General features: G+C 35.8%; 1 long non-coding RNA gene across 2 annotated transcripts in view; it reads right to left on the bottom strand.

Annotated features, from left to right (window-relative positions):
* Positions 1-17,741, bottom strand: part of LOC106507717 — a 125,915-nt gene extending 108,174 nt beyond the window's left edge. Inside the window, exons 1-2 of one of the 2 annotated variants that reach the window (XR_001303922.2) lie at positions 17,317-17,741; positions 1,115-1,198 (exon numbers count right to left, since the gene is read on the bottom strand). This is a non-coding gene — a long non-coding RNA (uncharacterized LOC106507717). The remainder of the gene's footprint in view (positions 1-1,114; positions 1,199-17,316) is intronic. The other variant, XR_002345872.1, reaches the window with a different exon arrangement.

Below are 17,961 nucleotides of genomic sequence, written 5' to 3'. Positions count from 1 at the left end.
TAATGGAGACAGCAACACCACAATTGCCTGATGTCACTCTTATATAATACATTGCAACACACACACACACACACACAGGCGCGCGCACACACATACACACACCCTATGAGATTGTTCTAATTCTCTAGTAAGTTTTGATTGTGGAGAGAGCCAAACTAGGCTAGCTTTGAGCTAGATTTTTATGAGTGTTTGGTTCTGTATAGAATGCACAAAAGGCCCAATCTTCGTGCCTACCACTTTTTTCATTACTGTGGCATTAATTACAAAGTAAGATGCCAAGTAATTGGCAAGGGGAACACTACTTGCTTATTTATCCGATACCTTTATCCTATGCCCCTGGCTTCTCTCCTTTACTGCACTTTTATAATAGATTACCAGGGTAGCAACGTAAAGAGCAAAGTGTCTTTCCTGTGCACATTTATAACCCAACTTACCTTGAATTCTTTGTCTTATTTCAAATCATACCAGCAAGAAAGGATTTGCACTCAGCAACATATTAATCAACATGCCATATATAAACACATAAAGTCTAAAAGCAAAGAGTATGTTCTGCTAAAAGCAAATGGTTTACCACCAAAAAACTTCCCAGTTCATTCTTGTACCTATGGACTCATTATTTCTATGCAACACCGTCAGAGTGTGCCATAAATACCAGCCCAAGCGAGCAAACATCCAGAAATCCTCTCATTGCACAGGGCATCTCAAAAATACACCAAAACATATTTTTCCCAATTTGTTGTCCTATTTGCCCCCAGTTATTATCAATCACTACTGTTCTATCTCTATGTTGATCATGACAAAGATATGTTTTTCATAAAATAGTACATTTGGACATAATAACGAGAACCTTGGTTCCCATCTTCCCTGTTGCCGAATAGCACGTCTCGTGCTGTACAGGCGCAGTTGGCTGTCCAAGGACCCTGATGCCAAACTGCGGAGGATATTCTTGTCGCAGTGACAAATTACTTGCTGGTGGGCTGTGCAGAGTGTTGTTCTGGCAGCATCAGAGTTGTCTACGTGTCTGTCACTTGGTTAGGCTGCTTTAATGCTAGGTGATTTCACTCCCAACCGCCACCCCCTTTCCTTTTCCCTCAATGCATTTTTTCAGACTTACCTTTGCTTCCCAGTGAATGGGGGCTTTAACATTCACTTGACAATGAGCCTATGGAAATGCCTTCTGAGCTCTCCGTACAGGTATCTGTAGGGTGAGAGAAGGATTTTTTTTTCACAGTGCCATACTTGTTTTCCATACAAACCTACAGGCTGCCATTACAGCCACCCACATCCCTGTTGGCAATGTACTTAGGCAGTGAGCGCCTTAATGAATCCAGACAAAACTGCACAGCATTCCTGACACACAGGAAAACCATGCATTTTAATAGTATTGCAGGGTAATTTCTTTCTTAGTCTGTAAAATGATGATGGTCAATGTTATTTGATAACATTTCAGCAAAGAGATTATCCAGCTTTTGCTCTGACACTTATTTTTAAAACCAAAAAGATTTATAAGTTTCTTATATTGTCTATTTCATCAGTGAGGATCAGCTTTTTAAAAAAGCAGAAATGTAAACGAGTAGACAATATTCAGTAAACAAATTAGCTTGTAAACATACTGCAGGCAATCCTAACAGTGTCTGTTGACTACCTATGAAGGTATATAATTTAATGCCTCCAGATAATTTGCGGGTAATGTCTAACCAGCTGACATTTTGAGATAAATAATAAATAATACTCCTATTTCATTACTGAGTTTATAATTAACTATAAACGTAAAGGCACTTTAAAAACTATAACTACTGGAGATACAGTACTTAAGTTGTTTTGTGAAACTGAAAAGGAGAATGTAATGAATACAAAAGATGTGGAAGGCCTTTTTTTTATTATTCTATGGAATGACAGTAACTTTTTTTTTTCCATGAAACATATTCTGCAGCACTGGTGTATTAAGACTCGAGGATGTATAAAAGAAGCTAATGGGTTTTTCACAAAGGATAATATACAATGGAATAATTCTAAAAGGAAATGAATAGGCTTTTAATCTTGTGGGGAAAAAAATGTTTGTTTTTGCTCCTCTCATATATGAATGTATTTGTTAGTTTTATTGTTTAAACTGTAGCCTTGAATTAAGTAGATGATAACATTCTTCTAAGTATGTTAATCTAAAGATATAAGGTAAGATTTGTTTTCAAAGAAATTGATGCATGGATGGATAGGTAGATATTCATTTACATTAGTTAAAAGTAGTAATAATAAAGCTGTAAGTAGTAAAACTTGGAAAAAGACTAAAAGATATTTTAACAGTTTCGACTCTCAAGACACAGGTAAAATTTTCAGCCCAAAGTGATGTTTAAATTAGTTTGTTTTCAACATGACCGCTGATAAGACTTAAGTCAGCCCTCCGGACTACATGGGTATTTCCAAACTAAACTTATCGAATTATCTTTTCCAGACACTTTTGTGTTTTGTTTTATTCTCCAAAACCTGGCAGCACAAATGTTCTAGCTTTCATCACTTAGGAGCATCCAGTGTGAGGCTATTGATCCTAAAATTGCAAGGGTTTGCTAAGAAGGCTGCTTGTTGGTTCTGCACTGTTGTCACTGAAGTGGTTAAAGCTTTGTTTGTTTGTTTTGTTCTGAATGGCTCTTAATGGATTAAGCTTTAGGCTTTCACCAAAGCAGTAACTGATTGTAAAAGTAGCCAGAAATAAACTAACCACAGGGTGCGTGTGTATATGTGTGTGTGCTGCCAGAGCAGAGCAGATTATGATCCTTCAATTCTAAAACTAAGCTAGTATAAATATATGTTAAATGGAATATTTCTCACTATATATCTTTTAATAAGTCTATCCACTGTACATTGCCATGAATTATGTTAACCAATACCTACAATGGATTAACTCTACTAATCAAGAATAATTGAATTAAACTATATAATGACCCACAGCTATTGAGAGGGATAATGTTATACAGTTGCAGGATCACATTTTACTATGAAATTAACACGCCATTGTGTTTTGATCTTAGAACTGCTTTTCATAATTTTACTAGTAATGTTCAAAATGGTGATTCCAAGTTATATTAGCTTTTGAAACTATCACTAGGACTTTAAATAATAGATACATTTGCCTTCATAATATTATGCTGTGGTTCTGGACTCATATAATTAGGTTTCAGTTTGAGTATGTTATTAAGTAGAGGATTAATAACCTGACAAGTAAAGAAACACCTATAGTTGGAGAAACAGATGGAAATACATGAACTTCTAAGACTATTTTCTGCAGTGCCAGCTCCTAAGAGGAGGACCTTATTCAAGATCTCATTACCAATAGAAGGTGACTCTAGGAGCTCAAAAAATGAAATTTCATTGCACAATTCTATTAAAGGGTACAATGGACAAAACACTACAGACTGTGTTCAAGTCACCCTCTGGTTCTCCACATATGGCCTACAGGGCTTCTCTTGAGTACACCTTAGCAGCTAGTAATAGAAGGTTGACTCCCTCTGGCAGAGCTCTAGGATTTGCTGGAGAATAGATACTTTTCTCCAATGGGCAAATCATGAAAGTCTAGAAGAAATGGATTAAAATAAAATGGCCTCTACATCAACTTCGAATAACCCAAATTTCATTCATCATAAACTCTACAAAGATGACAAATACATTGGCAGATCTTCAACATGACAGTCGCAGAGAGATGCAACACAGCACCTGGGCCTCTCTGAATGTCATACTCAGAATAATGCATTTTGGAAGTATACCATATTAGAGTTAGGATACTTTTAAACATGAAATTAAAAGCCCTCAATCCTACTCTGGATTCTCTTGGACATGGATACTGTATTTCATACTTATCCACATTAAGTGCAGATGAATTGTCTGTTCTGCTTCTTAGACACATAAGCTCGATTGACTAAATCTCATATATAAAAGAAAAGTTCTTGTCTTTCTCATAGATACCACACACAAAAGATCTGAAACCTTCAAGAAGTTTCTAATTTGTCTCACACTTGCAATAAATGCAATCAACTGAAAGGGGGACTATATTAAAGGGAATGCATAGGTTTCAAAATGAGAGTGCATTTATCGTATAGAGAGAATGACCGATTCTGCTATAATGCCCGCACAGTAATTTTCAAAATTCCATTCAAAGTGCTGATACTCTGATGATAGAACTAACTGCCACTATAACTCCAGAGCCTAGCATTAAGAGAAGGGAATTCAATGAGTGTGATAAAAAAGAAGGCAATTTTTCCCCTTGCATGTAATATTCTAAAATTAAGGTGGGGAAAGTGCTATGAAACCTAGATGACTACTCTTGAGAATGACTAATTTGCTAATTGTGTGACACCCAAAAAGCCAAATGCAGTTAATATTTATGTAAGAAAAGATGATGCATGTATAAAACAAGGCCACTGTGTCATAATCCTTTCCTGAGGCATTGTAACAAAATAAAAAGGGTACGGGGTTATAAAGAAGAGGAGATTTTCTCCCCCCTCTTTTTTTTCCTTCTTAAAATTTGAGATACCTCTAATTGACCTAATGCACATTTTTCATAACAATTCTGTGAAAAGCAAAACAAGTAAGTTGTGTATACAGAGACTGCAGGGACGTGATTGGTTGGGCCTATTTTTCTTACCCTATTTCACAATATTCCCTCCTTTCACTTTTTCCATCACTGTTTCATCTTCTCTGCTAACACTACCCTGGTCCACATTCTCTTACACTAACTCTCAAGTCACTTAGTCTTCTCTTATCACTCCTTTGTCACAAAGAGAGGAGGAGGGGCACTGGGGAGTGACATGGCCCATGACACACCTCTAATCTTCCCTGTTTACACCACTCCCTACAAATGAGGAGGAAACTTTCCAGAGTTTGAATGAAAGGCTTTGGCCTCTCCTATAGACAGGGATGCACAATGCGGAAATAGTGTTTGTTAACCAGGCTGAACCATTAAAAAGATCACAGATGACACGGTAGCTTTAGAAGCCCTGAGGAATTTAGACCATACCAAGTTAACTAAATGGAGAAGCCAATAAATCAAGTAAACTTTCCTGACCGCCCCCCAACCCCAACAACCAAAAGCCCAACATTATGTGGGACCTTTAAGAATTGGGTTAGGATTTTTTTTTAATTTCATGAGAATAAAAGAGTATTTAGCACATTGGCAATACTCCATCTCAGAGCAGAATCACGTTTGCCTTTTGGAAAGAAAGCACAAGACCATTCAGGACTGATTGTTGATAAATTGATTTCATAGTGTTTGAGTTTTAAATATTATGTTAGAAAGATGAGGAACAATTATGAAGTATTAAAAAAAATATGATTCCCCAGATCTTCACTTCATTCTTAACTCAGAATAGGAAGAGGAACACAACTGAAAATATGGAAGAATTAGGTTAAACACTGGAAGTGTATTCCAAATCTAATGTATGGAGGGTTCCTCTCAACACAATATAGCACATATAGAAGAGCTTGGGTAAAGGGGAGAGGTTTATAAAATGTATCTGATTCGGGGATCCTAGAAATGATGCACACATATAAGCACCTTGAAAAAAACACTCTTTGCAATAAGAACCTTCCCTTCACTAATGTAAACTGTGAAATACTGCAGGGAAGGAATTTCAAAGGAGATATTTATTTGTATGTTTACGGCAGGTTTGCCTTTTCATTTTATCCTCAACATTTTGAATAAAAATGCTCACCTCCCTCCCAGAGGTTCTAAGGGTTTGCCCTTTTGTATCTATGTATATTAAGAATATTCGAAGTGCTAGAAATATATTAACATTTCCAAATATCTCAACAGTAATACTATTGCTTGGTATTTGTTGGTGTGTGTGTGTACATAACAGTTATAACAATCTGCCATTATGTTTAACTGAGAGTACATTTTTCAAGTATTAATTTTAATAGAAGTTACATTTTATTATAATAATCCAGGCGATGTATAGGAAGACAAGAGAGAGATGATGTGGATGGATACAGACCTGAATATAGATATACTGACTGAAATTTAGAAGTTAAGGGGATTGACTTCGGCATGAAATTATTTTCCACCTTAGGTGAGCATTTCCAGGCCTCATTTCCCTTTAGATCATTACCTATTTTTTAAGTAATTATGAATCACAGATATCATGGTTCTTCATTGGTTGAAAAGGGAGTTAAACACCAACTTTTAGCATAAATGGATGGCCAAAATTTCCTCAAAAGTTCCTAGAGAAGCAGGACGTTGTCAAGAGATAGGAAACAAATATGCAGTGGCAGTCCAGACCCTCGATTCTGAATTCCTTCAGAAGTAATTTTTGCACTTGTATCTCTTAAATACTTCACTACTTCTGCAGTAGTTCCAGTTGTACCCAGAGCCCACTCAGCAGATAGATGCTTAACAACATGGGTGCTGACTGACTCCCTTAAAAGGGAAACCTTATCTAGCCTAGGTTTCACTGTTACCTATTCTATTATTTTCTCCTTGAAGAGCTGCAATTTCTCACTCAAATTTTTGGAAGACTCTCATTCATCCTGAAGTATAACATACACACACATACACTAGTCATTTATACTCTAACTTCAAAAATAAATGCTGAGCCATCCCTCAGTATCACCCATTCGCCCTACCCCATACACACTGCCCTCTAACTTTTTTCCAGAATAAATGTGAGTGATGGAAAGAATAAGGAAAACATATTTTGAAATCAAAACAAGAACGCGTATTACAGCCCCTTAAAATAAATCGCTGTCATACATGCAAGGAGACTAGTGCAAATGAACAATGGCCGTGGTCAGAGGATTTCTTACTTCTAGATAATGTCATACACACACACACACACACTCAAATCAACTGGGGTTAGAATACGGAGAAATTAACACTACATTTGATGCACCTACTATGTGTCAGGCACCAGATAGAAATTAATCAGGACAAAGAGTTATACAAAGTCTGAGAGAAGTAGATTTTTTTTCTGTCTATGCCTTCAATATAAATTGCTTTAATCCATTTAAAGTTTGGACATCTCCAATGAAAGGATGTTAGGCATTTTGTACTATTCAGGTTTGATAATGTACTTAGGAAAGAATGCCTGGCACAGAGTCGAAAGTTAAATATTTGTTGAATGAGTGAATGGTTATAAGTACTTTTCAAAGGCAAAATAAATCCTCTGCCACTTCTAATGTATTTGGAAAGACATCAATAAATGGCTATTGTAAGGAAGATTGCAGATGCTAGTTAAGATAATCTAACTGTGTAGTAGTTTATTTATTCTGCTATAGAATTTCTGTTCAGAACCCCTGAGGGGAAACTTTTATTGTGATTACTTCTAGGATGGCAGTCAGTGACTCTATTCCAGAACAAAATCTCAAACCAAGCCCATGTCCTCTCTTCATGTCCCTGCCACTTAACCATCCAGTTGTTAACACATTTTAAAATCTGACAGGTTATTTCACTTCCAAAATGATACTAAGAGTCACACATGTCAGAACTCTACTTGATAAGTTGTGTTCATTTCAAATATGGTATGTGAGCACTGAATCCTCACTCTTAAAATCCTGCAAAGTGTATCAATAATTATGCCAAATCCATCCAACAGTTGATTGAGGTGTTTTCAGTTTGATATGGGTGTCAAAAAGTGAACATTTACTTTATTCAGATCTTTGCCTCACGTGTTGAATGGGAAAAAAATCCATTCATACATCACAGATTCATCTTTAATACTCGATATTAGGAAAAGAGATCTCAGATTCTAGACACATTTTCTTTGTGGTTACAGAGGTGACTTTGCCACCTGGCATCCTGTCCCTCCTTATTATACCCAATTATATCTGTCATATGTAAAAGTTCTAAGAACGATACAGATTTATATAATTCTCAGGTTGTGCTTTACAAAGGAATAATTTTTTTAAGATTTATGCTTCTTTAATTATCAAGTTACTCTTATAAGGACATCTACCATCTCTTCTTCAGGCCTCTCCTGATATAATATTACAGGTTTCTCCTGCATCATGGGTAGCCGAACTCCAATCTGAGACAATTTAGTGATGGCAACTCTTTACGTGGGCTTCCCACATTCACTTAGGACATCCCCAGTTTGTAGCTGTATTTGGGCTAGAGTAGAAAGCAATAACCAAGGAAGAAAACAGGAGTAAAACAATTTGGTACTTAAACTGACATCATAAGGCACCAAGGCAGCAATCCAGGAAGACTCAAAAATACTTTAACTAGATTGATGTGAACAGAAATTACAAACTGAGTAAAAATAATTTCTAATAAATAGTAGACCCACATTCAAAGGGAAAACATTACTGTATATATTAAGTTTACTAAGGCAGAAGTTTAAGAAAGGGGTAACCTTAATTTTACTTTATGATTATAAATCTATTCAGTAAATGTGTTTCAGACTAAATATTGTGGATAAATTGATATCCGGTGCACATTTTTTTTTCAAAAGTTAATTCTTGGCAGAACAATTGAGAACGATCATTTTGTAATTGTATACGTTTCCATTCTAGAAATCCTTCCCTGTAAAATGCTCTAGTCATGGCCAACGGTGGCCTGAGGTTAAAAATCTAAACATAAAATCATCGTCATCCTTTAATTTTGTGGCCTTGAGCTTTTGACCTAAAGAGGTGTTGGGAGTTCACAAGGGCAAGACTAAAAGGAGCAAACACTTGTCTTTGGAGCCCAAGCCCTGACCTTAAAGATGTAAAATGAATTGCCTACTCTGAGGATATTGTTATAGTCAGGTATGTGAAAATGAGCAGTAGGAATGTGAAAGACAGACAGAAGGCAAGATGCGGGGGCGGGGGGGCAGAGTGGGGGTAATGTAAAGCATTTTAAAGACTTTGGTTTAGCATAATTATTTACTATATTTTTATATTTTTTCATTTTATTTTTTTATTGTGGTCCGCTTTAAAAACTGTAAAAAAGATAAGCTTCTGACTTTTCATGAATTGCTGTGAAATTTGGTTACATACATTACTCCAACCCTGGGGGGTGGGGGAGAAACAATTATAGTTCATTATATGCATCTCAAGTTGTTTATTCCTTACGATGCACAAGGATAGTTTAAGGATTTGTTTCTGCCAAGAGCTTTTTTCCCTCCCCCCCAAATAATTTCACAACAGAGTAAAAACACATGGACTTTATATAAAATAAAAATAGAAGTGATATAAGGGTTGTATTTTTATAGCTGTATTTGAGTACATTTCAAATGAATGTTTGTTAAACAGGGGGAAAAATCAGACTGGCATTGTCGTGATTCTAAGCGAATTAGGTGAGGCAGGAACAGGAAGAATCTGAGTAGCTTGCATTTAATTAGCACTTACTGGTACAAAATAAATTAGACAGATTTGTCTTGTTTTATGAGCAAGATCCTGTTTTTCTATTTCATTTTCTTTGTGCTTTTGGTAAGGACGGATCTGGCGCTTTGGATACTAAATAGGCAACTAATTCAATTGGTGCTTTCTCCGAGGGTCTGCTTGCAAACCGGTGCCAGACTCACTGGTCCTTTGTGTACCGCCCGCCCTGCATGTGTCTGGGCTCCCCTGGCCAGTCCGTTTTTTTGTCTCTGATGGTTAATAAGCTTTGAGCCTAGTAGTCAAATGTGGTGGGAACGGGGACAAGACGAGGGTCCTTAGTGAAGGTGTTTGTTGTTAAATAGAACAATTCAGCTGTCTCTTTAGAAAACTTGACAAAAGGAAATGCTCCCTGCTGAAAATTTTCTTAGCCTGTTGCACAAAAGATGAAGTTTGTTTAAGAAATTGCTGCTAAAGAAAGCGTCAACCCATTAAGGTAATTATATGGAACCTGTGCCGTATAACAGCTTAATTGATGTTAATGTTTGTCTAATTGGTGATTGGGAGAGTGCAAAGGACTAAAGGTCTTCCGAGCACTTTCAGTCACGGCTCTGAAAGGGGCTCTTCTGGTTTTCACAGTTATAACAATGCCTGCGCGTCTTTCTCAGATTACGCCTTGTTTTCAGCCCCTTACAGCATTCTGCTCCACTACTTAAAGCGTAAAATAAGGGTGAAGAGCCATTGTCTAATGCAGCCTTTTTCAAAGAGTGTTTCTGACAGGGATTGTTCTAGGAATCAGGCAGGAGAGAAGGGAGTGTGAGAGGTGAAAGCCACTATCACCCACTTGTGTCACCTCCCCAATGAGCAGCAAGAGCCGCCTAATTGCTGCATCTGTTTTTTTTTTCCTCCAAGCCTCCATTCTCTTAAACAAGATCCTTATACCGATGCCACATGTTCCTGTGGAATCTATCAAACAAAACCAAACAAAAAAACACCCCAACCTGGCTGACATTTTTAAAAATTGGCATAAAAAGAACCGTTAGGAAAACATATATAACAATTAAATGCGTGCACAAAAATCTAAGAACTTTTATCTTTTCTAAGAATTCACACACCCTAGGAAAGACATATTTACAAATATAATTAGGTAAAACAATGCACATGTATACTTAAACATGTATATGTGACCTTTTGTGCAAAAGATACAGGCATGATTATTACATAGATTCTTAAGCATGCACACACAAATGTATAGATTTTGAAAGCTTGCTTTTGTTTTTATACGAGAAAGCCATTTAAATGTGTCATCCATCTTTAAGGTTTAAAAAAAGAAGTCATAGTCAATATCATCGATCCAGGTTAAAAACTCAAATGCTTAAATATTTTGGATCTCAAGATAAACTGATTGAAGAGCCAAGACTTGTCTTAAAAAAAAAATCTCAGCTTAAACACTCATTCATTCACACACATACACAATGCATTTAATATCCCCATCTCTGAAAAGTTATAATTCAAGCTTTTCAATTTTTATGTTTTACATTCCTATATTGAACAGATTGATATTTTCCTGTTTGTTCTCTTTACGATTTCTTTCCTACATACAGAGTGTATTCATGTGCTATCCTAATGAGGAAATGACGAGTTTTTATCAACCTTATTAAACATACACCCTGAAGATATCCATTTTAATAAGGGGCCAATTACTAAGTGTGTCTTCAGTTAGAAAGAACTTAGCTTTTACCTTGTTCTTTGGCTCTCCATGTCTCTAATTAATTGAATCTTGAAATCGTTGGACTTTCAGCTTAAGAGAAGACTGAAGAAGGGAACTTAACAACACTGCCTATTCCTTTATGTCTAGAACGGGGAAAAAAAAAAAAAAAACACCTGTAATGCTAAAAGACTCAGGCTTTTGTCTGTTTCTAATATTACTTTTCTGCCTAATTGCCATCACTGCCACGTACATTAGGCCCTTTTTCAGCAGGGTTAAAACAGGGCCAGTGATGAATGGAAAACTGATTGTACTGCTGTCAAACTTGAATGTGAGGCTTATTCTAGAGATAGAAGTATGAGGAAAAGGACAGAGAATTGCACTTCATTAAAGCTCTACCAAGCTGATTGGAGTGGAGGAGGTAATTGAGATTTAAAGTGGCATTCCCATCACACTGTCCCTTTTTCAACTTAACAACTGTCATTCAAGCCACATAGGGCAACAATTGGCCAGATTTCCCAGCTCTTCTGAGTAATAAAACAGACACTCACCTTCTGGCTATTCGTTTTACTTACTTTGTTCTAATTTCCAATTCATGTGTCATTAGTGAACGAAGATTGACAAGAAATAGCTTTGACCTCACAGATTTGACCTTCAACCCCAGAGACCCAACTCTAGTCTGAACATAGGTTGGAATATGCTAAGAAACACCTTTCCTTTGCACAAGAATGAATGGCAGTTTTTTCATCATTGTACCACCCCCTGCTTGCCACTACATTTAGACTATGAGACATGTCAACTGCCTGTCACAATTACAATAGACACAGCAAACCAGAATTTTCCCCAAATCCGAGGGGAACTTCCTGAACAAAGAGTAAATTTTATTGCACAGATTTTGGAGACCTCCAATTTGTAGAGCCATAATGAATGCATCCCACAGACAAATAGGTAGTTGTTAATTATCCCAGCAATTTCTTTTTTTAATGTGCTAACAACACAGCGTGCTAAGCCTTCATATCCTACACTGTTACCTGATGATCTCATCACATTTGAAAAGATGGTAGTCTGGGAAGAAGGCATTATTATAGCAAGTATGCATGACAATAAGTTACATGATTATAATCCCTTATTATCATGATTTAATAAAAAGAAAATGTGATATTTTGGAAATAGATGGGTCTGGCTATACCTTTACTGAACCAACTGACATAGTTTACCTATAGTATCATTTTAAGATAAACATAATCTTTGTATTTTCTTTGACTGATTATTCTCAATCTTACAGATACTAATTTTGCATCATCAAAGTATGCTGTGGATAAAAAAAAAAAAATGCTGAAGGGCAAGACCTATGACCTGAATAAGAACCCTCAATGAATTTAAAAAGTAATTTATATCTTTGATGTGGTTTTGAATAGAAATTGGATTTTGGGGATCTGTTATGTTGAGGAAATTCTTATGGTTTCTTCTTCATATTGAGTAACAAACATTGGGATGATGCTAGTATTACACTCGTAAATAAACAGAGTAAGGAACCACACCACTTTATTGTGCCAAGTGTTTGAAAAGTTGAGTGTTTCCTTCATGATAAAACATTTTGAAAACACTGCCAGGTTACTGCGTTGACTTCATTTTAATGAAATGTGAAGTCATTTTCATTTTGCCAGCAATATTCTCTCTTCTGCAGCTTTTTTTTTTTTTAATCATTGGTATATGACTATTGACTTTAATGGGTATTACAGTCATTTGGTTTTCCCTTGTAATATTCTTCTATTATAACATGGATTTACATAACTCATTGTGCTTCACTGTGTTTTTTGAATTTCTTCCTTGTGTTGCTGAAAAGGGAGGATACAATATATTTTCTTACAGGAGAAGGCATTAACTTTCATGAGAAATCACAATTGTTACTACATCATCCGTAAAAACTCAAAGCTACTACCTTCAGAACATTTAAATAAGATTCAAAGAACTGACTTCTTTTGAAGAAGATGATTAGCATATAAATACAAAAAGAATCATTTCAGAATAGGACACATTTCCAGTGTATGACACCAAAAGAGTTTACTAATAATTATAAAAATTCAGGGAGTCTATTGTGGCTAGAGTCTTCTTTATCAGATTGGTGTCACAATTATGCATGAAATATGCTTTCAGGGTAATGACAATAACTTATTGACCATTGCTTTGCCCTCATGCATGTATCCTTTCTGCTGTAACAGTGATCTCCAAGCCCAACAGTCAAAAGTTCTTTGCATTTGGAATTTTGCTTTCTCATGGGTGAATTTCATGTCTTTATATGTCAGAGGTCAGAAATTACAGTTTTATCTCAACAGCACATTTGTGGTCATCAAAAGAAATAAATCTCCAACGTGTTCTGTAGAGATGTCTTTTATCCTACACCTGTGACAATTACCCTGTGTTAGTGAAGCTAACAAGAGTTAGGCCATAGGTCAAGGGTCAGGGCACCATCAAGAGGAAGTTATTCCTCAGTCCACTAATTCCCTTATCATTTTCATCTAATGTGATATCCACCTGTCAGTCAGAGAATGGAGGCCATTGTCTTGTTCTAAGTGCTGAACTTTCTACCTCAAAGAGAGCATATTTTATTACTTTCCTTATAGTTACCATTTTCAATCTTTAAAATTTCACCATCAAAATAAACACACTGAACTAATCAATATTATTTTCAGACTAAGATAAAAATAAGGAATGATATTAAAAATCAATTTGGGGATATTCACATTTGCTTCAATGGTCATCTTTTTGGAATTAAGCCAAAGAATCAACCAAATGAATAATGAAATGAGTAGCACTGGAGAGATGATAAATGACAGAATAGCCTGACAATGTCACATGTGCCTAAATGTGTGTCCACATGTGGGTAGGCTCACCCCAGATATTACAAACGAGCACAATACTCAGCTAAGTATGTTTCTGGAATATAATACAGTATCAGCATTGTCTAAGAAATATTTTCGTAATGGGTTTTGCTTGAGTTGGTATGTATACACAATAGGATCTTATGCTATATTTGTATATAATAAAAGTCCACTTAGAATGTGGGATAGGCTCAGCCATCCTAGTGGTACAATATGCAAACTGCAGTTCCTCTTGTCATGAGATTCAACTTGCAAAGCAAATCTTATTTCAGAGTCTTCCTTGAAAAAACAAAAACAAAACCTATGAGGTATTTCAAAGCATTAAAAGAACAAAACGTATAGTTGGAGTCATAAGGTTAAAGTGACTAAACTGGGTTGTTTAGACTTTCTCAAGCATTTTCACATGCCCCTTTCCTTCTAATAGTTCCTACAAGAATAACACAGTGGGATGGAAAGTTTTAGAATGGAACTCAGGAATCATATACTTTCCTCAAATCTGCTATTGGCTAATTAATTAGCATGGGTCTCAGTTTCCCTCACTATCAAATGGGACTGAGAATTCATTCTTCTCAACTCTATGGACTTTTAAAGGTTTAACAGAATTTCTTTTGTATCCTCACTACAGATAGAAACCTCTCCTCTATGCTCCCTAAAAAGAATTTTATCTTAATTCTTAATAAAACATATATATATTCAACCCTCCCAACCTTGATCTTTTTGAGGGCTAGGGATGATAATTTTTTCATTTTTTCCTCCAATGACTTAGAAGACTAACCATTGAATTAATGAATAAGGAATCATTCTTAGAGTGACTATACATCTTAATTTTTATTTTTTCATGTTTAATTGTTAATAGGCCCCACTCACTTTCAAAATTATCCAAGTTTGGATGACAACTATACATTATACGGCATTTATTATTTCCTTAATGGAAGTAGAAACTATTTATAACACTAGTTTACTTGAGATGAAATAATGCTTGCTTGCTCAGATTTCTCCTTCCTTTAAAAATTAACTCCAATTCTTTTGCCCTTCCTTATTATCTGTTTTAAAGACTGAAGACTGTTTGAACAACTGAAGCAGAGATTTGAATGTCTACATTTACTGTCATCCAATATTTAAATCACCCTGTTCCAACTATTTATAATAGCCAAGACCTGGATGAAACCTAAATGTCCATGGACAAAGAAATGGATAAAGAAGATGTGACACATATAAACAATGGAATATTATTCAGCCATTAAAAAGAATGGACTTATTCCATTTGCAGTAACATGGATGGACCTAGAAATTATTATAGTAAGTGAAATAAGTCACATAGAGAAAGATAAATATCATTTGATATCACTTATAGGTGGAATCTAATAAAAATGATATAAAAGAACTTATCTATAAAGCAGAAACAAATTCACAGAAACAAACTCACTGATTTCAAAATGAATCTTATAGTTCTCATAGGTGAAACCATTGTAGGGAGGGAGTAATTAGGAGAGTGGGAATAACATATACACACTACTGTATAAAAGAGATGATTAATGAGAACCTACGTAGCACAGGCAAATCTACTCAAAAGTTTGTAATAACCATCATGGGAAAAAAGAATGGATATAGGTATATGTATAACTGAGTCACTTTGTAGTACACCTGAAACTAATACAATATTGTAAGTCAATTGGTGCCAATAAAATGAAAAAAACACAGGTGAACTAACTCCAGGTAAAGTGTTTATGGCTTTGGAATACATGCCAAATTATATAGCTTCCATGTGCTTTAACTATTTCCAATAAAGATATCAATCAATCAATCAATCATCCTGCTCCAAAATAGCTCTGGCATTCCTTACAAGTGTCAGGTTATAGGAGTCTAATAAATATAGTTGTATCCTTTGGTGGGTCTCCAAAATTGTACCTAAAAAGCTCACATTTTACTAATTATTATTTTAGGTAACCAGCTCTCTTATTTGTTGTAGCTATACATAAAAACTACTTATTATTGCAGTTTTTGTAAAAAATAACCCTCTACTAGCAAGCAAAAATAAACAACACATTCCAATAGGTCTCATCTTGGAAGACACTAATTCTGTGAATAGAATCCACTTGAAAGAGTGAGGATGAGATAATATTCTTATCTTTACAATAAAAACTGTCATAATAAATGACATCCTAAAATATGAAGCACATTGTTGGCATACTTGGTCTCTGTGTCTGGGTATAGCAATATATTTGAAACGTAACCATTTCTGATTCCAAAATGAAAAAAAATGATTTTTTTTTCTAAGAAGCCACTTCCAAATTCAGCCATCTCTTTGCCCAGCCTGGATATGTTTATCACTGGTGCATTCAAACATTCTATTTGCTGATACATCAAAGGCTCTGATTAATGTGAAAACGAACAAACAAAAGTAAAGAAAAATGTGGTTTTGCAAAATAGAACTTCTAGCTTAAAAATAAAATAGCATTTGAATATAGTTTTCCAATTGAAATATAAGCATATATGGTAGGCCCTTTAAAAACCTATACTACTGTTACTCATTACTTGTCCCATGTATTCAATATGTGACTCAATTTTGGCTTTTGAAGTAATATGTAAGCAAATGTTCTCAGATACTATTCAGAGTAAATGAGCTGATTCTTAACTAGAATAGCCTGTCTGCCTTTAGTTCTACTGCTTTATACTCTTAATATCATATCTAAGTAAAAATAGAGGTAAACATCAGAAAAAACTTACAGGTGAGTCCATGTCAATCACTTCTAACCAGCCACCCACTGAGTCACCAAACCACAGAATTGAACTTAATAGGCATTAACACAAAGTTTAAAGGTGAAAATGAGAATGGTCCTACACATTTCACTATTTTCTAAATTTTTTAAATATTTATACTTTAACCTTATTTCAGCTTGAAAATAACATTAGTTGGGAGTTAGCAAAGACAGACAAGTAAAAATAATATGACACTTCCTTGGTTTCTTCAATTTTCAGGTTCTTTTAGCATCTCTCTATGGTCACCTGTAACTAAACCTGATTTCAGCAGTATCCACAAAATTTGAAAAGCTATTAACAGCAAAGGCAAAGAAAAAGAAATGCCTGTTTCTGTGCCTGAATTACATGCATTCAGAGAAAGGAAACTTAAAATCTTTTCAAAACATAAGGACCCGAATGATTTCTGAAAGGCAAGGTATATTCCACGTAATGATCCATAAAGAATGTTGTACTTCTCCATATTAGACATGTAATAAACTCTCTTCCTTCAATGCCAACTACAAAAACCCACCCAAATGGCTTCAAATACATGGAGATCAGCCTCAAAAATCTATTTAGCTGAGCACAAAAGTCAAGAAGGCATAAACGGGATGGCTTTACCTTGAGTATTCTATAAAGAATTAAACAGTGTTCAAGTAAAGGAAAATAAATATCTGAAAAAAAGGAGTCTGCTGTCTTTCTCACCTCTGCTTGGTTCTTCTAAGTTTGTTGATTCAGATGCTCTGTTTCCATTGACCTTGAAGAGTTTTTAGAGGTTCCATTTTAAGGTGCCGATGTTGGGGGGAGATCCCAAACTCGCCTCCTCCCACGGACACACCAAGTATACAGAATGGAATAATTTCCTCTGGAAAAAAACTAAAAACTGGTGGAATGACCCCTGGACATCAGGCAAATGAGAGGGAAACTACATCAAAGCAGTTAAGAAAGGCTGAAACACCATCTGGCCATAAACAGCACCCTCAGCAGGCAATCTTAATCCAGAAGGAACTCAAAACCTGGAGCTTCCCTCTGAGGAGCAAAGAGATTATACCCCACATGAGATGCCCCAACTTTTAAGACTGGTGCCTGAGAGACTGGCCCTCAAAATATCAAGCTTTAAAGCCCATCAGGGCTCATGCGCAGGAGATCCAGGGGGTGTGGCAAACTGAGGACCACTCTTAAAGGGCCAGTGCAGACTCACCCGCCCTAGGCCCAGCACATAAGCAGCTCTTGGAAAAGTGTCCAGACTTTGTGTGAAAGAGACTCATTGGCTAACTTTAAAGCTCTGGTCTGAGGTGGGAGTCTGATGGATATTCTCCAGGGATGGGGGCTGGTGGGTGCCAATTTCCT

The sequence above is a fragment of the Sus scrofa genome, chromosome 7 (genome assembly GCF_000003025.6).
Source record: "Sus scrofa isolate TJ Tabasco breed Duroc chromosome 7, Sscrofa11.1, whole genome shotgun sequence".
NCBI lineage: Eukaryota > Metazoa > Chordata > Mammalia > Artiodactyla > Suidae > Sus > Sus scrofa.
The sequence above is the reverse complement of the archived record's forward strand: the minus strand, read 5'-3'. Positions and strand labels throughout refer to the sequence as shown.